The sequence below is a fragment of the Barbus barbus genome, assembly GCF_936440315.1.
Source record: "Barbus barbus genome assembly, chromosome: 12".
Classification (NCBI taxonomy): domain Eukaryota; kingdom Metazoa; phylum Chordata; class Actinopteri; order Cypriniformes; family Cyprinidae; genus Barbus; species Barbus barbus.
Genome location: NC_136740.1, coordinates 3169612 through 3189947, shown reverse-complemented (window position 1 = coordinate 3189947; position 20336 = coordinate 3169612). Strand labels below are relative to the sequence as shown.

The 20336-nt window shown below is 43.0% G+C and overlaps 1 pseudogene across 1 annotated transcript in view; it reads right to left on the bottom strand.

The window, feature by feature from the left end:
* Positions 1-7701: 7701 nt before the first annotated feature.
* The window catches only part of LOC306878038 (lysophospholipase-like protein 1), a 43848-nt pseudogene continuing 31213 nt past the window's right edge, over positions 7702-20336 (bottom strand). Inside the window, exons 2-5 of the transcript in view lie at positions 14325-14443; positions 10644-10808; positions 8006-8121; positions 7702-7923 (exon numbers count right to left, since the gene is read on the bottom strand). The product of the transcript in view is annotated as a lysophospholipase-like protein 1 (transcript). The remainder of the gene's footprint in view (positions 7924-8005; positions 8122-10643; positions 10809-14324; positions 14444-20336) is intronic.

The following is a 20336-nucleotide window of genomic DNA, read 5'->3' as shown; positions in this document are numbered from 1 at the left end:
CAGCCACATAGACTTTAAGGGTGGAGGGAGACAGCCTTCGCTCCAACCCTTGCTGCAAAAAGGACAGCACAACTCTGATCGGGCACTTCCGGGGGTCTTTTCGGTGAGAAGAGCACCACTCGACGAACAGGTTCCACTTCAAAGCGTAAGTGTGTCTCGTAGACAGTGCTCTCGCCAAAGTGATGGTGTCAACTACCTCTTGGGGTAGATCACCCAGAATCTCCGCGTCCCGTCCAGGGACCAGACACAAAGTTTCCAGAGGTCTGGACGCGGGTGCCATTAGGTGCCCCGTCTCTGAGTCAGTAGATCCTTCCTCAGAGGAATCTGCCAAGGAGGGGCTGTCATGAGGAGCATCAGTTCGGGGAACCAAGTCCGAGTGGGCCAATACGGCGCCACGAGAAGGACCTGCTCCTCGTCCTCCCTGATCTTCCACAATGTCTGTGCGAGAAGGCTCACTGGGGGAAACGCACACTTGCAAAGGCCCTGCGGCCAGCTGTGTGCCAGGGCGTCCGTGCCGAGTGTTCCCTCGGTCAAGGAGTAAAACAACTGGCAATGAGAGGTCTCTCAATCAGCTGGACCATCTGGGGATGAAATCTCCACTCTCTGGGGAGCGCAGCTCGTGAAAGCTTGTAGGCTGCCCGGTTGAGCCCGGTGACTGCCGCTGCAGCTGTCATATGCCCCAGGAGCCTCTGAAACACCGACTGAGTACGTTCCTGCATGAGGCGTGCTGTCTGATCGACCGAATCCAACTCCTTACAGAGAAAAGAGATCCTCTGGGTCAGGGAGAGTTTGCTTTTTTCCCAGTTGACCCAAAGGCCCAACTGGCTGATGTGCGAGAGCACCAAGTCCTTGAGTTCGCACAACTGATCCTGAGACTGAGGCAGTATGAGCCAGTCGTCGAGGTAGTTGAGAATGTGAATGCCCTGTTCTCTCAGGGGAACAAGGGCTGCATCCGCAACTTTCGTGAAGATTGACACATGGAAGTACTCATCCTTCAGGTCGATCGCTGCAAACCAATCTCAGGGACGGATGCACCCGAAGATTTTGCTTCTGCATGAGCATCTTGCCCGGTTCAAGACGTGCATATCCAAGATTGGTCTCAACCCACCGCCTTTCTTGGGCACAATGAAGTAAGGGCTGTAAAACCCTGTCTCCATATCGGCTGGAGGGACCGGCTCAATCACGTCCTTCGCCAGTAGGACAGCGATCTCCCCACACAAGACATGAGCATCTGCTGCCTTCCCTGCTGTAAGGTGGATGCCCCTGAACTTGGGAGGACGCCGGGCGAACTGAATCGCATAGCCGAATCAGATGGTCCAACAGGAGCCAGCGAGATGGGCTCTCCACAGGCCACATTAGCATCGCCGGACAGACCAGACGAGTACCTACAGGCCCAGAAGAGGAGGCACGGTTTGCCCTGCCACGTGGCATCGCAACCGACCGCTCCACCGAGGGGGCCCCCATATACCCCCTAGCTGCACCACCATCGAGGGTGGTGAGGGAGGAGGACCTAGGAAGTGGGTTTCTGGCAGTAAAAGGTGCCGTCCATGACCTGTAAGCTTCCCATGCACCTCCGGGAAGAGAGGCACCGGGGCAGGGCGCTGAGAACCAGCGCAAGCTACCCCGAGAAACCAGTCATACAACCTCGAGGGCTCGGGACACGGTGGAAGTCTCTACTCGAGCCCTACCCTCTAAGTGGCCCGGGAAAGCATAGCCGTCATTTCCGGATCCAACTTAGGCATTGCTACCGCCGGAGCAGCAGCGCAGCCGAATCTTCTTCCCCAGAACCGATGCAGCGATCCGGTCGTCAGGAGGAGCGCCAAAGATATTGCTGGTACGCTATAGAGGGCCCAGCATGTTCCATTGGCAGCTCAACTGGTTTCGGAACGCAAGAGGAGCGATGGTCCCTCGAGGGTTGCCACCACTGTATTGCTCAGAGCACCCGTGCCACTGCCTGAAGTAGTCCTCGCCTGTCTGCAGCCAGAACGAGAACTAGATTGAGGCAGAGGCAACAGAGATCCGCCCATTTGTCGAGGTGACGGAGTCTGGCCCGCAACTCAGAGGTGATCATCTTCCCACATTGAGAAGATGACTCATTCACGAATGCCACCTCAGCGTGCTCACTGCCCAGGCACGTGAGGCAATTATCGTGACCATCACCCGGCGCCAGGTAACGACTGCATCCAGAAACGCACGGGTGACACGTTGTCTGTAGCAAGACCCAACTCGTCTTTACAAAGACATAACGTCGAGTTTGCCAGATGCAACATCGTCTTTAAAAAGATACACCCATGAATGCTCTTTTAGGGAAAAAGCTCTTTTAGCGTACAGAAGCGCACAGGGGAGATGGTCGCCTGCAACACAAACAGGGGGTAGTGCAACCTGATGTGTGTAATCCACTCGACACGGGAAGAACCACCGCCGTTGTAGTGTCGTACCACCAGCACGAGAGTCTTCCGAAGAGCGTACTCAACTCGTTGAATTCACTCGTCAGCAAAAGTCAGGAGCAGAACGATGTAACCGCTCGGCTCTGAAGCGAAAAGCTGAATATGTGCTGCACCTGCTGCCTTATACTCATGCTGTGATCAGTGACAGCTGGATAAAATAATCGCATGCCAATGTGCATTGGCTCGTTTAGTTTCACTCGAAGTGGATTGGTCTGTCTAAGCGAGATCCCAATTCGTCGGTCACCTGGCGTGACTCGGAGTGACCGACTGAAAGGGAAATAGTAACTAACTACTTGATTAGGTTTTTTTTCCCCGATACTTTTTTACTCTTACTCAAGTAACTATTCAGACTATTAATTTTACTTTTACTTGAGTAAATATTTCTATAAGTACTTTTACTTTTACTTGAGTACAGTTTTTGGGTACTCTGCCCACCTCTGTTAGAAACCTTATTGTGTTGTTGTTGTTGTATTTTTTAGGGGCCAAGCACCAAAGGTGCTTAGGCACGTATTGTATCCGTTAGTTGTCGTCTTCTTCTTGACAGCCCATTGAACCGCTTGCGGGAAAGTTATGAAATTTAGCAACAGGCCAAATTTGCCCTCATGTGTCTGCTAGTAACTTTTGAACCGTAAGGTCTAGAAGCAAAATCCGTGCAAAAATCTTCGCAACACTTTAGCGGATTCAGACCAAACGTGGTGCGAGTTATACCAAGCATGACCAGAGAGAACATGAGTAGTTTGGCACAGCATCACCAACTGGTCAAAATTTACATTTTTGTTCATAATTTCTGATCAGTTTCACCAAAAATCATAAGAATTAGATCTCGTTAGATTCGGAGTGGCATACCGAATCAAACAATACTACATTTTCCAACATAGGCTCATTGGAAATACAGACCTCTACCTACATTTTTGCAAAACTCGTACCTATACATATGAATCGCTGCAGTGTCAGTTGAAATGAACACTAGAGGCAGTAAAACTCCCACAACTTTTATTCCTTTTCAAACAAAGTATGATTTGCAGGTCCACAGTTTCGATTAATAAAGCTTAATTTTCGAATAATTACTTGAGGAATATTATGTTATGAATTCAAAACTATTTTAACATGCTGCGAGATTTTAAAACTGATGCATTTGAAGGTTAGCATCACATATCCAGCTTCATATGCATGAGTTTTCTAACGCAGTAGGTTTGCTCCGTAGCTCACGTGATGAAGAGCTTCAGTATGAACCACGTGAAACTACGGTTCAACAAAACAGCTCAAATCCGCGAAAGGAAGTGTAAATAGTACAGCTGCATCAACAAATGCATTTTTATATCCCTTTTGCATATGTTAACACTATCGGGTAGGTTTAGGGTTGGGTTTCGTGTAGGGGATATTTCCAACACGATAGAGCATTAACTTTTAGCGACACTCATCTGATATTTGAATTATGAACCACCGCAATACGTACCTGAAGCAATGTAATAAAACACAGCAATACGTGCCTATATCAATGTAACAAAAACCTGCCAGGGTCACGTATTGAACCCACGTTTGAGCGCCACTCACTAGACGTTTTACTTTGAAACTGCTGCGAAACGTGCAGTAAGGTACGTAACAACGGTGCTGCAGAAATGTATTTAGAGGAACGTATTTCGAATGAGCCTGGGTTGAAATTTTCCTATATCAGCCATTTTGAGCATGGATCATTTCAGTAAAATTTCATTTCAGTGGACCATATATAGTAAAATGCTATATTTTTCAAACGCTTTAGTGTGTTGTTATGAATATTATAGAATCGCTTGCAGGAAATTTATGAGAGATGGCACACGGATAGAGGACAGTCTCATCATTAACCACAGCAAATTTGGAGTATCTAACTCAAACTCTCTGGCGCCACCAATAGGCCAAATTTGCACTCATGTTTCTGCTAATAAAAGATACTTCATTTTCCTATATCAGCTTCAACCCTAATCAAACACACATGAACCAGTTAATCAAAGGTGTTCAGGGATACTTAATTACAGACAGGTGTGTTGAAGCAGGGTTGGAACTTAAGTCTGCAGGAAGGTATCTCTCCAGGAGCAGGGTTGGAGAACCCTGGTCTTTACTGAGTAATTAAAGACAGCTCCTTAGCTTTTCATTTTACCTCTGTTGTGCTTGGCCCGTTAATTGCTGCTTGCAGCTATATTTATTACTGTTTTAATTTTTAAATATGTCTACAGTTTGTTTTAAGGGATAGTTCACCCAAAAATGAAATTATTTTTTATGGTTTTAGTTTTAATTCAATAATCCAACTTCACACAGCAGCATATGTTCTTGTTTTATAGTGTTGATTTTTCAAATAAAAAAATGTGTACTTGCCTTGTTTGTATAAGTAATGATGTTTACGCATAATTTGAAGGTGATATGTGAAATTGGTGCAACTATAGCATCAAAGGAAATAATTTTTGCATTTTCAAACAAGTTTCTTTAACACTCCCTACTCTGTGACAAACACTTTAAGTACTCGTTGTGGGCCAGTATGCACCCGTAACGGCCGTTCCTTGCTATTCTATTAACAGCAATTATTTTTGCATAATGGCAGGTCTTGCTGGTTCTCTCTCATCAGAAGAATCTCCAGACAAATAACCTGACACCCCTCATAAACACCATGAATGAGCGATCTACTGTGAACAACACTGAAAAACTGTTGATCATCAAGACCCAATTTAGCATTTCTGCATGATTCAGAAAAATTGTCTCGTGTGCAAGACGTTTTCAGAGCAACTGATGCAGCACTTAATATGCTACTGAATAGAACAGGATGTTACATAAGTTTTGGAATGCAGCTGAATTTAACAAGCCTCACTGGCCGAGTAAGAAATGGCTTGCCATTGCCAAAACATTCTGAATATACAGTTTATATGACGGAATGACAGTGAGCATATATAAGTAATGCAAATAAAGTTTTGTGTAGAAAATATTTGCTTTTGACTTTCCAGCTCTTTCTCCTCTGCTCAAGCTGAGTGTCTTTTAATGTTGCTGTACTGAAGCAAAATATGGAAATCAAACACACTGGGATGTTTTCAAATTAACTGACTGTGCAAAATCCAGCTGACTGGGCAAACCGAGAACTGCACGCACACTAATACCGTCATTCAATGAGGAAATTGGGTAGAGGAAATTAATATTTCTTGTGATCTGCTCACTAAAGCTGCATTTATTTGACTAGAAGTGCAGTAAAAGAAGTAATATTTTAAAATATTATTACAATAACTCTTTTCTATTTAACTATTCTGTAAAATGTTATTTATTCCTGTGATCAAAGCTGTATTTTCAGCATCATTACTCCAGTCTTCAGTGTCACATGATCCTTCAGAAATCATTCTAATATGCTGATTTGCTGCTCAAGAAACATTTCTGATTATTATCAATGCTGAAAAGAGTTGTGCTGCTTCATATTTTTGTAGAAACGGATACTTTTTTTAAATTCTTACACGAATAGAAAGTTCAAAAGAACAGCATTATTTGAATTTTGTAATAAATGCATTTACATTCTTGCTAATTAAAAGTATTCATTTATATATACAAAAAAAAGTTAAACAGTAGTGTAGGAACTTCTTCAATAATGAATAAAAGCATCCAGCAATGTACAATTGGTTGAGATTATATCCAAAGTGAGCACAGCTGGAATCCAGACAAAGAAAAAGCTCAGATATGGGAAATTTGGTCACTACATAATTCCCATACTTCCATTTGTGCCATTGCATACGTTTGATGATTACTATTATTCTAGCATGTGGAAAACAGTCCTAGTAAAGAATGAGTCTTTGCACTCCTGACTGGAAGTATATATTCTCATTGTGCCCATTACAAATGACATTTGCAGTATCTTTGATGCATTAAGGTCTTTTAGCGCTGTCGGAAAGTCATTCTCAGTGTCCAGACGGTGCATGTTGGTACTGGACTGTAGCCTCACTACATCCACAGGACTTTAAAACCTGCTAACCACTTCCCCCCAATAACCATTAATGAAGCTACTGTTCGAGCGAACCTCCAAACACATGTACAGCAGATTTCATGCCGAGCAATAATAGTGTGGAGGGAAAAAACGGGTAGAACAGGAGTGAGAGATACCTCACTCTGCAGGAAACAAGATGGTGCCAAACAGACCGAATTCCGGCTCCAAACCACAGAGCCGAGTGGCATTCCTCCCCTCCGGTGTGATGGCTCTACCTGCCGCTTCAGCCTGACCACAGGCTCTAGAGCCAAACCAGACTCCATGGAACAGTCATCACAGCCTGCAGAATGTGCTCCACTGAACACTTTAAAGTGGTTAGCGCTACAGGCTATGAAATGTGCACAATAAGTAGAGTCTTTGTGAGGTGGAACACATGCTGGTGAATCAAAGTTTATACAGCTATATTAACTCTGATTAAACATGTGGATGGTTGCAAAAACTTCAGATTTTTCACACTCAGCGCATTAGTTCCAGCAGGTGCAATGCACAAAGTTGGAAAAGAAGAAACATAACAGTTTATTCTGAGTCAAATAAGCAGATAATTTAAAAGTAATAGTTGAATTCTGTCATTTACTCACCCTAAATATTATGTTATTATCCTTTTTCTTGTTTTGGAGATTCACTTACAGTATAAACACTGTATATAGAGAGCGATTGGAAAATTTTAAGATCAGTTTTGTTTTTTGTTTTTCTTTTTGAAAGAAATTAATACTTTTATTCAGCAAGAATGCATTCAATTAATCAAAAGATTCAATTGATTCAGTTGAGCGTATTCAAAAGATTCAACTGATTCAAATAAATGCTGTCAAATAAACTACTAAAAATAAATGTATCACTGTTTCCATGAAACTTGATTGACTGATTGATAATGTTTCTTGAGCAGTAAATCAGTATATTAGAATGATTTCTGAAGAATCATGTGACACTGAAGACTGGAGTACTGGAATATATGACTGATTTTACTGTATTTTGGTCAAATAAACGCAGACTTGGTTAGCATAAAAGTCTTCTTTCAAAACTGAAACATTTTAAATGGTAGTGTACTCTATACTTGTTGTTCTGTGTGTATATGTGTATATATATATATATATATATATACACACATGTACATATACACAACACACACACACTAATAAAATGCCATCTTGTGACAACATGAATGAGAGTACAGTACATGCTGATTATTTTAGGATATAGGGAAGCAGTGCATGGTGATTATTGTAGGATATAGGGAAGCAGTGGCCATTGTCCAGCATTAATAATGCTCTAAAGAAAAGGTTTCTTCAGGCTCCAGGAGCACAGTAACTCCAGTTCTTGTCGACACAACTGGTGGTTGAGGTCTGGGAAGGAATGGAAAGATGTGCTGAGGCCAGCTTTCTTCAACAGTGAGTTGGTCTCCTCACCCCAGCTATGGAAAACCAGCTCATCTGCTGTGCCGTGACACTGAAGCAGCTCAGGTAGAGGCCGTTGGGATGCATTTTCAACTGCCTGTGCAGAAGAATAGAGATGTGTTTGACATCGTGCTATGAAAAATCCTTGGTCGTAAGGCATTCTGAAGGCTATTAACTACCTAATATACAACTGAGTCTTTGTTAAGAAAGCTGGACAGAGTGAAGATGCCAGACACATCCTAGTGATACCTGCAAACCAGGTGTAATGCCATGGCACCACCCATCGAAAAGCCACCTAGAGTCAAACATACAGACATTAGACAAGGTCTCAATCACACTGTAAGCATTCAGTGGCTCTGTCTTAAAGCCTGTTGAGCTGACTTCTCTTATGGTAATTTCTACTATACTTGAGTCAATGTTTTTTACTGTGCTACTCACAAAGAGCATTTTATGCTAAAATTAGGGAGCTTAGCAGCCAACATACTGGGCTGCTTACAATTTGAGACAGACCTCTCATCAGTAGAATGCATTTGGTACCTTAAAATGCTATTTAGTCTGCTCACTAGGTTTGGAGACATCATGGTTTAAAGAAAGTGTCACCTTGTGAAAAAAGTGTGCTTAATTGTATTGAATGCACTTTTAGTGTGCTTCAAAACTTGATGTATTAATGTATTGACTAACATACTAAAGCACACGTAAACTGTATTGTGTTGTTCAATTTTACATTTAAAGTTATTATATTTTAATTTGACTAAAATACAAATTCATAATTACAAATAAAAATCAAATACATGAGATAAGTTTCTGCAGACATTAAGTGTATTAAGTTGAAATTATGTACATATAAAGATACATTAAGTTCTACTTATGTGGGTCAAAAAACCCCCCCAAAAAACTAACAGAGCTACATGTAATGTAAAACTACATTTAATATAATTTTAAACCATGGTTTGCACTTAGGAGTACACTTTCAATGCATATGATTTATTTAATATGCTCTTTTTGTTAAAGTATACTGCACTTCTTTTTGTGTCAAATAACAGAGCCAGTGTCTGAAAATGAAAGACTATAGAAATATTAAACCCTGACATTTCATGATTAAGGCTGAACTGAACGTCTTAGATGGGAAAGGCATCACTTTAAATGTAAATTTATTATTTTTGTGCAATCAATTTGCCACGCGACGCAGCAGTCGCATGTTTAATTTGTTTCAATGAAAGACATGCAGCAAGTGGCAAATCGCAGGTGGTTTGGTTGTAAACCCTTTTCCATGATCTTTTCTCACTCTGCAGTGGCAGATGCACCGGTCTTGATGAGTCATTGATTCAACCACTGCTTTAAATTAAATATTTTAATTTTTTTTTCACTTCTACAGGTCAGTGACCTCTCATAATCAGTGCATTTTTTTCATGCATTATACAGATATGATTATTGTTAATAATCACATTATTGGTTTGCATGCAAACAGTCTGTGACAGAATTTTTATGTCTGCAGGCTATGAAAACCTTATGGAGCAATTAAGTCAGGAGGACATTAATAAATGCACGCAATTCAAAGTGGTCTACAGTAGCCAATCTGCCCAAACTGAAATTTAAAACAAAAAAAGAAAGAGAGAAGAAAGCTGGCCTTTAGTTTCACTTCATCATTTTTCTGAAGTCCTCTTTCATGCCTGTGCTTAATCTTACACATCTGGGCACTACATCTGGGAAAGTGAACAAGTACCCATCAGGCTGTCAGAGCCGATGGGAGGAGCCATGTTGAGACAGAGGATGGATGGAGTTCACATGTTCTTCAAACCTCTTATAGAGATGTTGTAACCAGGACTAATTAACAGGTCTTCTACTTTTCCCTTTACACACTTCTCAGAGACAAAACCAATGACCGCCATCCTAATATTGAACTTACTGAGAAATCCACATGATGTTTGGCTAAAATATTCTGTGCATGCATGTTTGACTTTGGCTTTTCCCATTAACTACGACACCTAAAAGATTGAAAAACGCAATATATATATATATATGACAGCGTTTTCCATGGAAAGTTCTGGCGCTTGTCAGTCCGTCAGCCTGGGAAGTGGACTCAGCGCACAGACCACTTCGTTTCTCCAGCGTGCAGAGTGACTCCAATGAGTATTTATAGTTAATGACAAAATGTTATGATTTAGGAAGATAATATTTCAGCAGTCTCACAGGAACATGTGTTTTTTGAATCAGTTTCTTTGGAACCGAGTTCAGGGGCTTTTCTGTCCTTCCACACAGATCCTTTTCACACAAAGACTTTTTTTTTTTGCACTCTTCACGTTTTACTTGTAACTATTTCAGGGTATTTATGTGTTATTGGTTTGTCGGTTAACCCTTCCTCGAATGTTGCTATTGGGTTTAACTCTCTGAGCAAATCGTAACCTCGGTTTAATGTCTATCCGGTCTTCCTCACACTCCCTGAGGGAATTTACCTGGGTTCTGCTAAGATCTCTTTAAACTGAATGATTTTCTGCCACTTTTATCTCACTGTGATATATATGTGAACCCGATAACCCGAATATTCTGAGATAAAGCTTAGCAGAAACTCGAGAATCATCCAGAAATTCTTCTTGGCCCATTCTGGCAACAAATGAAAGGAATAAGACACTTGATAAGTTTCATTCTTCATTTTACAAGAGGGAGAGACTTATGAGCAGTGGTCTGAGACTCTGCTTAATTTGGAACAAGTGGAGTGTGAGAGTATGTAAGACAGAGGAAAGCAATAAGGTAGGGAGAGATAGATGGATGGGGAGGAGAGAGAGAAAGGATAGGAGAGAGATGAGCCAGTAGCCATACCAATAACCATCCTGTGTTTCGGGATTCCCGCTCGGATCTCCTCCTGGACAATGGAGCTTAAATTATCACACATGGAATCTGTAGACTCCAAATGTTCTGGGCAGTCCTGGGAAATCTTGTGACGATTGAACCACATACTGAGCCCCTCGCATGGGTGTGTAAGGCCTAAAAACAAACAATTATAGCACTGAAATGAAGAAACTGAAAAATTTATTATTGCATTTACAGAGCTGTGAGAAATGTATGTTTGGAATTACATGAATTTCTGCTTGAATTGCACCTTCATTTAACCCTCTGATGCTCTTTGGTCACTTTTGTCTGAAAAATTTTCTGTTTTGAATTTTTAAAAATCATAGCTTCAGCTGAATGGTACGAGGCAACTTTTATGGCATTTGGAATGTGAACACAAAAAAACTGAGGGCATGATTCGAGCAGGCTATGCGGTTGTAAAAAAATAGTCACACTTGTGGTCTTAGGTCAAAAATGACCGACCATAGGAAATGAATGGGAAATTGACAAAAACACAAAAATTCAGCAGCTTTTTGTGTGTACAATCTACAAATCTGCCACAATGCAGAAAACAATACACAGCAATGTGAATGGGGAGAAACTCTAAAACATCAAGGGCCCTATTTTAACGATCTAAGCGCATAGTCTAAAGCGCACGGCGCAAGTGAAAGTGAAAACGGTCGGCGCGCCCGGGCGCATGGTCTAAACTGATTCTCCCTATTCTCTTAATTCTCCCTTGTGCCAGGTGTATGATAGGGCCCCAAGAGTGCAAAACCAACACATCCACTCACACACTTATACACACGCACACCTATGAACTGGTGTGACTGTAACACAGCAAATATATAAAATAAAAGCAATAATTCAACTACAATGCAGTAAAAAAGTGGACAGCAAGGAAGGGGTTACACTCTGAAACATCAAGAGTGCAAAACACACACATTCACTCACTCACACACACACATACACACACTCACAGATACATACACACACAAATATACACATTCAAATGAATTGGTATGGTTATAAGCATATAGCCATAGCAACTCAGAAAACTGAAATAAGAGGTTGAAATCAGATCAGACCCAGAAGCATTAAGCTCTGATAAAACATTCCTGTTCATTTTGGTTACTTTTTATAGAATTTTTATATTTTGTGTTACAAAATGCTTTCTCTGTGTTCAGGTTTGACAACATATATATATAAAAAAATAAAATAAAATCTCAGCCTTTACAAAAAGTTGTCTTTGAAAATGTCTAAATATATATCCAAACCCACAACTTATTTTTATTAAGTATTTATGTATAAAATCAATTAGAGAATTAATAGGCCGTTTATATAGAGTGAAGTGAAGTGAAGTGACATTCAGCCAAGTATGGTGACCCATACTCGGAATTCGTGCTCTGCATTTAACCCATCCAATGTGCACACACACAGCAGTGAACACACACACACACCGTGAACATACACCCGGAGCAGTGGGCAGCCATTTTATGCTGCAGTGCCCGGGGAGCAGTTGGGGGTTCGGTGCCTTGCTCAAGGGCACCTCAGTCGTGGTATTGAGGGTGGAGAGAGCGCTGGACATTCACTCCCCCCACCTACAATTCCTGCCGGCCGGAGACTCGAACCCGCAACCTTCGGATTACAAGTGCGACTCTCTAACCATTAGGCCACGACTTCCCAGAGCTATATTATCTATATTATCTTAACTCAACTCTTTTAGGGAACTATAGACCGGTTTCCCTTTTTCCTTTCATTGCAAAAACACTTGAACGAGTTGTGTTCAACCAAGTCTCTGTCTTTCTCACACAGAACAACCTCCTGGACAGTAACCAATCTGGCTTCAGAAGTGGACATTCGACCGAAACTGCATTGCTTTCTGTTGTTGAAGCCCTAAGACTTGCAAGAGGGGCTTTCAAATTTTCATTACTTATCTTTCTGGATCTGTCTGCTGCTTTTGATACGGTCAACCATCAGATCCTCTTGTCAACCCTATTGAGAGAGGGCATCTCAGGAACCGCACTCCAGTGGTTTGAGTCTTACCTCTCTGATAGGTCCTTCAAAGTATCTTGGCGAGGTGAGGTATCCAAGTCGCAACATCTAGCTACTGGGGTGCCTCAGGGCTCAGTTCTTGGACCACTTCTCTTTTCTGTCTACATGGCATCACTAGGTTCTGTCATTCAGAAACATGGCTTTTCATATCACTGCTATGCTGATGACACTGAACTCTACCTCTCATTCCATCCTGATGATCCGACGATAGCAGCTCGCATCTCAGCGTGTCTAACAGACATTTCTTGCTGGATGATGGACCATCACCTTCAACTCAACCTAGCTAAGACAGAACTGCTTGTAGTTTCACCTAACCCATCGCTTCATCACAATCTCACCTTCCAGTTAGGCTCATCTACCATAACTCCTTCAAAAACAGCCAGAAACCTTGGAGTTGTGATTGATGATAAGCTGAATTTGCATTATACAATATTAAGAAGATCAGGCCCTTTCTCCCGGAACATGCAACACAACTCCTTGTTCAGGCTCTTGTTCTGTCCAGACTTGACTATTGCAATGCTCTCTTGGCAGGACTTCCAGCCAATTCTATTAAACCTCGACAATTAATCCAAAATGCCGCTGCAAGATTAATCTTTAATGAGCCGAAAAGAATGCACATCACGCTTCTGTTCATCAATTTGCACTGGCTGCTCACATTAAATTCAAGGCATTAATGTTTGCCTACAGAACCACCACTGCCTCTGCACCCCTTTACCTAAATTCATTACTTCAGACTTATGTGCCCTCTAGAAGCGTGCGTTCTTCAAGTGAACTACACATTATTGTGCCATCCCAAAGACACACAAAAACACTTTCACTGACTTTTTCATTAACTGTTCCCATCTGGTGGAATGACCTGCCCAACTCAATCTGAGCAGCCGAATCCTTACCCATCTTCAAGAAACGGCTAAAAACTCATCTGTTCCATCTTTACTTGACCCTCTAACTCTAGCACTCTCTATTCTAATTTTATTGTATCTATGTCTTTTCAAAAAAATAAATACAAATAATAATAATAATAATGATCTGTACTGCGTTAGGCTAACCAAGACTTGTAATATTTGTAAGTCGCTTTTGATAAAAGCGTCTGCTAAATGACTAAATAAAATTAATAAATAAATATGTGAATCTATGGGCTAAACCATGGAATTGCAAATGTTTTTCTTATTTTACTCCCACTAGATGGCAATAATCTGGCTTCAAAAATTTGATTTTAAAGTCATTGGCTCTATTTTAAATGAAATACTGTCATAACTGAAAAGTAATAGAAAATATTTGAAAAAAAATTTTTTCAATGGGAAAATTTTTAAAATAATAATAAAAAACATTTTTCAAATATAATATTGCTTCTATAAAGCAAGATAATAAATTGTATCATGCTGCTTTTGATCTTTTATTCTCTTATTTATAAAATTCTTATTAATAAACAAACATTTCATTATTAGTTTTTTTTTTTAAGTGGAGTTTTGTTACTACTACTGAGACTAAGACTGTAGCAGACTCCACATAAAGAGAAGAATGTCTGTCACAAACATGTGCATTTACGACGAAACAAATATTGTTTTAATAATTATTGTATTTGACCAATACAAATGTAAAGGTGCTGTGAAGACGACAGACAGGGAATGCTTACCTGGTGCTGTGGGATAAATCACCCGGATGTGTTCAAATGCCAGGTTTTGTCCCAATACATTATAAACCCACCTGCGCAAACCTGGCCCTGTGTCTCCAAAATGAAACTGAAGAAAGTTATTATGCCACCATACATCTCAAATTAACCTAAATTATTCAAATATGTCTAAATTAAACGTATTCAAACATTTTGATCTTTTAAACAGAAAAACAAACCTACATGGAAATATTAGTTGCATGTTAAGTAGCTATAATGTTATTATAATGTGGTTTATAAAGTGTTCTAAAGTCTAAAGAACCCACCACCGAGTCTCTAGCTGTGTCCCAAATTACATACTATAAACTATGCACTTACTGTATACTATTTACAAAACTGTTAATAAGGGAGCCCATTTGCACCAGTGAATAATAAATAAAAAAGGTAATTACAATTCTGACTTTTTTTGGAGAACCGAGTGATATAAACTTGCAACTGCCAGTTATAAAATCAGAATTGTGTGATAGCACCTTGCAGTTGTGAGTTACAAAGTTGGAGTTGCGAGATAAATTGAGAAATCAGAATTGCAAGATACAGTTTATATCTCACAACTGTGACATTTTTCTCACAACTGTGAGTGTATATTTTGCAATTCAGACTTTATAGCACACAACTGTGAGTTATAAAGTCAGAATTGGGAAATATAAACTCGCAATTGTAAGAAAAGTCCGTCTTTTATTCTCTCTCAGAATTGGACTTTATAACTTGCATTTGTAAGTTTCTATCTCACAATTCTGAGAAAAAACTCTGAACGTCCTCAAAAAAATCACTCTGAAATCACTCCATCACTCTGAACGTAGGAGCCCCACAGGGCTGTGTCCTGAGTCCCCTGCTCTACTCTCTCTACACGCATGACTGCGTGTCCTCTCACAGCTCCACATCTATCATCAAATTCGCTGATGATACTGTGGTTCTGGGCCTCATCTCCAACAATGATGAGACCGCATACTTGGATGAGGTAGAGAGACTCACATCATGGTGCCAGGACAACTGTCTCTCTCTGAATGTGAGCAAAACTAAAGAGCTGATCATGGACTTTAGGAAGAGACAGCAGCAGCCCTACACTCCTCTTATGTTCAGTGGGACCCCTGTGGAGAGGGTGAGTAGCTTCAAGTACCTCAGTGTAAACATCTCCGAGAACCTGTCTTGGACTACACACATCCAAACACAGGTTAAGAAAGCCAGGCAAAGACTGTACCATCTGCGACAGCTGAGGAAATTCAGGGTCTCACCAGCAATCCTGAAAACTTTCTATTCAGGGACCATAGAAAGTGTATTGACTCAGTGCATCTCAGTGTGGTATGGAAACAGCTCCAATCAGGACTGCAAAGCACTACAGAGAGTTGTGCGCTTAGCTGAGCGCATCTCAGGGTCTGCTCTCCCCTCTCTGCAGGACATCTACCTCAAACGCTGCAAAAATAGAGCTGTCAAAATCATCAAGGACTCTAATCACCCTGGTAACCGTCTATTCACTTTGCTTCCATCTGGTAAACGCTTCCGTAGCCTGATGGTAAAAACTGAGAGACTTAGGAGGAGCTTCTTCCCCCAGGCCATCAGGCTCCTAAACTCTAACTCTGTGTCATAACATCACTTGACTCCATGTAAATATCAATATATCAATAAGCTATTCATAATTTTTCTCTACCTCATATTGCTGCTATTTAAATACCCTGTACAACTTTTTTGCACATTCTTTTGCACATTCCTGTTATATTACTATTTATGTCAACAACATACTGACCTGCACATTTATATTTATATATTTTTTATCTTTTATTTTATTCTTTTATTTTTTTCTACTTTTCTTTTTCTTAATATTTGTATTCTATATAATTGCACTGTCCTTGGAGCGGACCTGACTTACATTTCATACTCTGTATAATTGTGTATGTGGCGAATAAAAATCTTGAATCTTGAAATAAATGCCTCTCATCTCGTGTTTTCTGATGGTAAAAATTAGGGTGAGTGTTGCAGTACAGCTAATTTATTTTTATTATTTTATTTATTTGATCTGTTAGTAAACATTGTGTAGCTTTTCTGTAGCTCAAATAGTAGAGCATGGCGCTAGCAACGTCAAGGTCATGGGTTCGATTCCCAGGGAAAGCAAGAGCTGATGAAATGTAAAAAATGTAACTTGAATGCAATGTAAATCGCTTTGGATAAAAGCGTCTGGTAAATGCATAAATATAAATTTATTTGTAGTTATATCAAGAGAAAATATTCAGTACAGTAGTTTATTTCCCCATCAGTCCAGTTTTGGTAGCCTCCAAGCCTTGCTTTACGTTATTCTACATCCTATATATCGTATAGGCTAGTAATTATCCAAGTAATACAAAAACACAGGCACAAAGTTAAGCAAAAAGAAGAAGAAAAAAAAGCACAATAACAAAACAACAGAAATTGAGTTGAACACCGTGCTTGAAATTTATCATCATGGCTAACATGCCAAAAACTCTCTAATTTAATAAAACCCTTAGTTCCCTATCGATACTCCACTCGTACTGCGTCTTGCTAAAGACGCTATGGGAAAAAGCCTTTTTTCTCCTTTACTGAAGCCTTATTCAATCACGCAGTGAAACTGCACGATCATTGGTTTGTGCAGTGTGATAAAACGAACCAATGCGTCGGCAGCGGAGCTGCACGAGCCTATGGCGACGGAGCCCGCCAGATCCCGCCAGAATGGGCGGGGTTATCTGGCTATATAATCAGCCGTCTCGCCATAGGATCCTCAGATTTCTTCTCCTTCAGCGACGACATCTCGCCTTCGCTGATCCCAAGAAGCCGCCTCGCCGTTGACACGCCTCGCAGCTGAGCCAGAGACCTCCTGCCAGCTGAGACGCCGCTTTCACCGCGCTCCAGCCCCGCAGAAGCCCCGGTCTGTTCGCTGCCGCCATCCGGTGAGTGCTATAAAAATGCATATTTATCGGCGTTGTTGCAAATGCCGCAACAGCGAGTGTGGCTCGTGCAGGGGATCCTGCACGATGCAAAAGAGCAGTGAGCGCGTGCCGCCTGTCTGGGTCTCGCCCACGCACTGACTGCGCGCTTACTGAGACAGCTCGTTCGAGTATGAGTCTCGCTCTTCCCGCTCGCTGTCCGTCTCTGTGGAGGCAGCTCCGCTCTCCCGTTTCCCCTCTCTCAGCAAAGCTCGGAGAATGAAACATCAGAGCCACGGAGCTTCCTGCAGCGCTCGGATCCGCCGGTGTTCACACGTGAGAATCAGAGCTCCTCCTTCATTGGGCGGCTCTATTCTCTTTGGCGGACCGGAGTGGAAAGTTATGTGTGTGCGTCACTGAGACTGCGCTCACACAGGCAGCCTGCTTTCACCGAAAGCCGGGCTTTACTCTGATTTGCTCGCGGTCCTCTATGTAGCAGGCCCCGCCTCCCCCCTTCTCTTCTCCCAGTCACCTCGGAGACAGGAACAGCGAGTGAGGCTGAGCAATCAGGTTGAGTGATTTTTCGCGCCGGCTTAGCCCCGTGTGTTTCACTCTGCATACAGCGCTTTGATCTGCCAGCGCGTGTGGATTAGCGCGCCTCATTACATTGAGTGGCTCAATCCTTCTGCGCGCATTGTAAAATGCTGCGCTGGGCGGCCACCCACTCACGTTTATTTTCTCCCAGTCACCTCGGAGAAAAAGACGGTAAAATCGCATGGCTGGGCGTTCAGGCTTGAGTGATTTTTCGCGCCGGCATAGCCCCGTGTGTTTCACTCTGCATACAGCGCTTTGATCTGCCAGCGCGTGTGGATTAGCGCGCCTCATTACATTGAGTGGCTCAATCCTTCTGTGCACATTGTAACATGCTGCACTGGGCGGCCCCGACTCTCGCGTTTCTCTTCTCCCAGTCACCTCGGAGAAGGAGACGGATAAAAAAAAAAAAAAAAAAAAAAAAAAAAAGGCTTGAGTGATTTTTCGCGCCGGCATAGCCCCGCGTTTTTCACTCTGCATACAGTCTTTGATCTGCCAGTGTGTTTACACTAAGTATTAGCGCCTCTTGCAGCTCTTTGATCTGCCAGGGCTACTTTCATTATGAAAGCTTCAGTCTGTCCCTGCCGCGCTCACGGTCCCTTTCTTCAATGAAGGTGGCCACGCCTCCCCTGCTCTAGTGTTTCTACTCTCCCAGTTATCTCGGGGAAGAAACTGCAAGCTCCAGGGTTCGCGCGATCAAGCTTGAGTGAATTTACGCCAGGGCAGCCCCGCGTTTCACTCTTTGATCTCGGCTCGCCTTCTTCAGTGAAGATGGCCCCTCCCCTCGTCCGCTACGAGCGGATCTGAGAGGATGCGCGCGGCACTTTTGATCTGCTGGTGTGTTTACACAATGGTAATTAATACCCCTCTTCTAAGAGTGGTTGATCCTTTTAGGCAGATCGAAAGCAAGTTGTCACTATGATTATAACTGACAGCTTCAGACTCCTGACGCTTCTGGGCTGTGCCCACGGCCCAAATGGCCTCTGTCATGCCTCCAAACACCCCATTTAGCTCCGGGTGCCGATGGCAATGAGTTTGTGGTAAATACTGTTGTGAACACTGGGCCCTTTCAAAAAGCGCCCACACAACTGATCGCTGTTATAGCAAGGAAATAAGACACAAACATTTTCAAAAGGGAGCACATTCCTCTCCCTCTTATCACGAGCTTCAGGTCCCCGCTTGGCGGCCTGCCACTCGAGTTTATCCAGCCCCTTGCCACGCGGGCCAAGGCCTGGAGGGCCATCCCCGGAGTGTCAGAATGGGTTATACGGATAATAGAACGAGGTTACTCACTCCAATTCGCTCGCAGACCCCCGCGCTTCAGCGGCGTGGTCTCCTCTTCTGTAGACGGCTAGAACGCTCACGTTCTACGTTCAGAAATGATGATGCTGTTGAAAAAAGGAGCCATAGAAATGGTTCCTCCAGCTCAGAGCGAATCAGGCTTTTACAGCCATTACTTCCTCGTTCCCAAGAAGGATGGCGGCCTCCGGCCCATCCTCGATCTCAGACGCCTGAATCGCGCCCTCGTGAGGAGGTCGTTCAGGATGATCACACTGAAGCAGATCCTCTCGCAAATTCGCTCAGAGGACTGGTTCTGTTCCCTGGACCTGAAAGACGCATACTTTCACGTCCAGATAGCCCCCCCATCACAGACGATTCTTGAGATTCGCCTTTGAGGGAGTGGCTTATCAGTACACGGTCCTTTCCTTTGGACTGTCCCTGGCCCCACGCACTTTTACGAAGTGCATGGACGCGGCTCTTTCCCCTCTCAGGCAGATGGGAATCCGCATTCTCAATTACCTCGACGACTGGCTCATTCTGGCCCAGTCAGAGGTACAACTACTCTCACACAGAGCCCTCCTCCTCAGCCACCTAGAATGCCTGGGGCTCAGGGTCAATTTTGCCAAGAGCGCGCTGTTTCCCAGCCGACGGGTGTCGTTTCTGGGAACAGTTTTGGACTCAGCTCAGATGAGAGCTGTGCTAGCGCCGGAACGCGCTCTGGCCGTTTAAAAGCTCGCAGCCTCCTTCCAGAGCGGCACCGCTCGCCCCGTCAAAGCGTTTCAGAGGATGCTGGGCCTCATGGCCACAGCATCGCCGGTGCTACAGTTGGGCCTGCTTCGCATGCGGCCCCTTCAGCGCTGGTTGAAACCACGGGTTCCACCCCACGCATGGCGACATGATCGCCTACATATCAGGGTGAGCCAGGCCTGTGTAACAGCCCTGGTCCCCTGGAAGAACCCACGATGGTTCAGAAAGGGTGTGGCCATAGGGATGGTCTGCAGCAGGAAAGTTGTCACAACAGACGGGGCGCTGTGCGAAGGCAAACCGACCTTTGGTCGAAGGCGGAGCAGAACCTCCACATCAACTGCTTAGAAATGCTAGCAGTGTGTCGAGCCTGCCAGTTTTTCCTGCCAGAGCTAAGGGGACGACATGTGCTGATCCGCTCAGACAACATGTCAGTGGTGTCCTACGTAAATCACCAGGGAGGTCTCTCCTCGA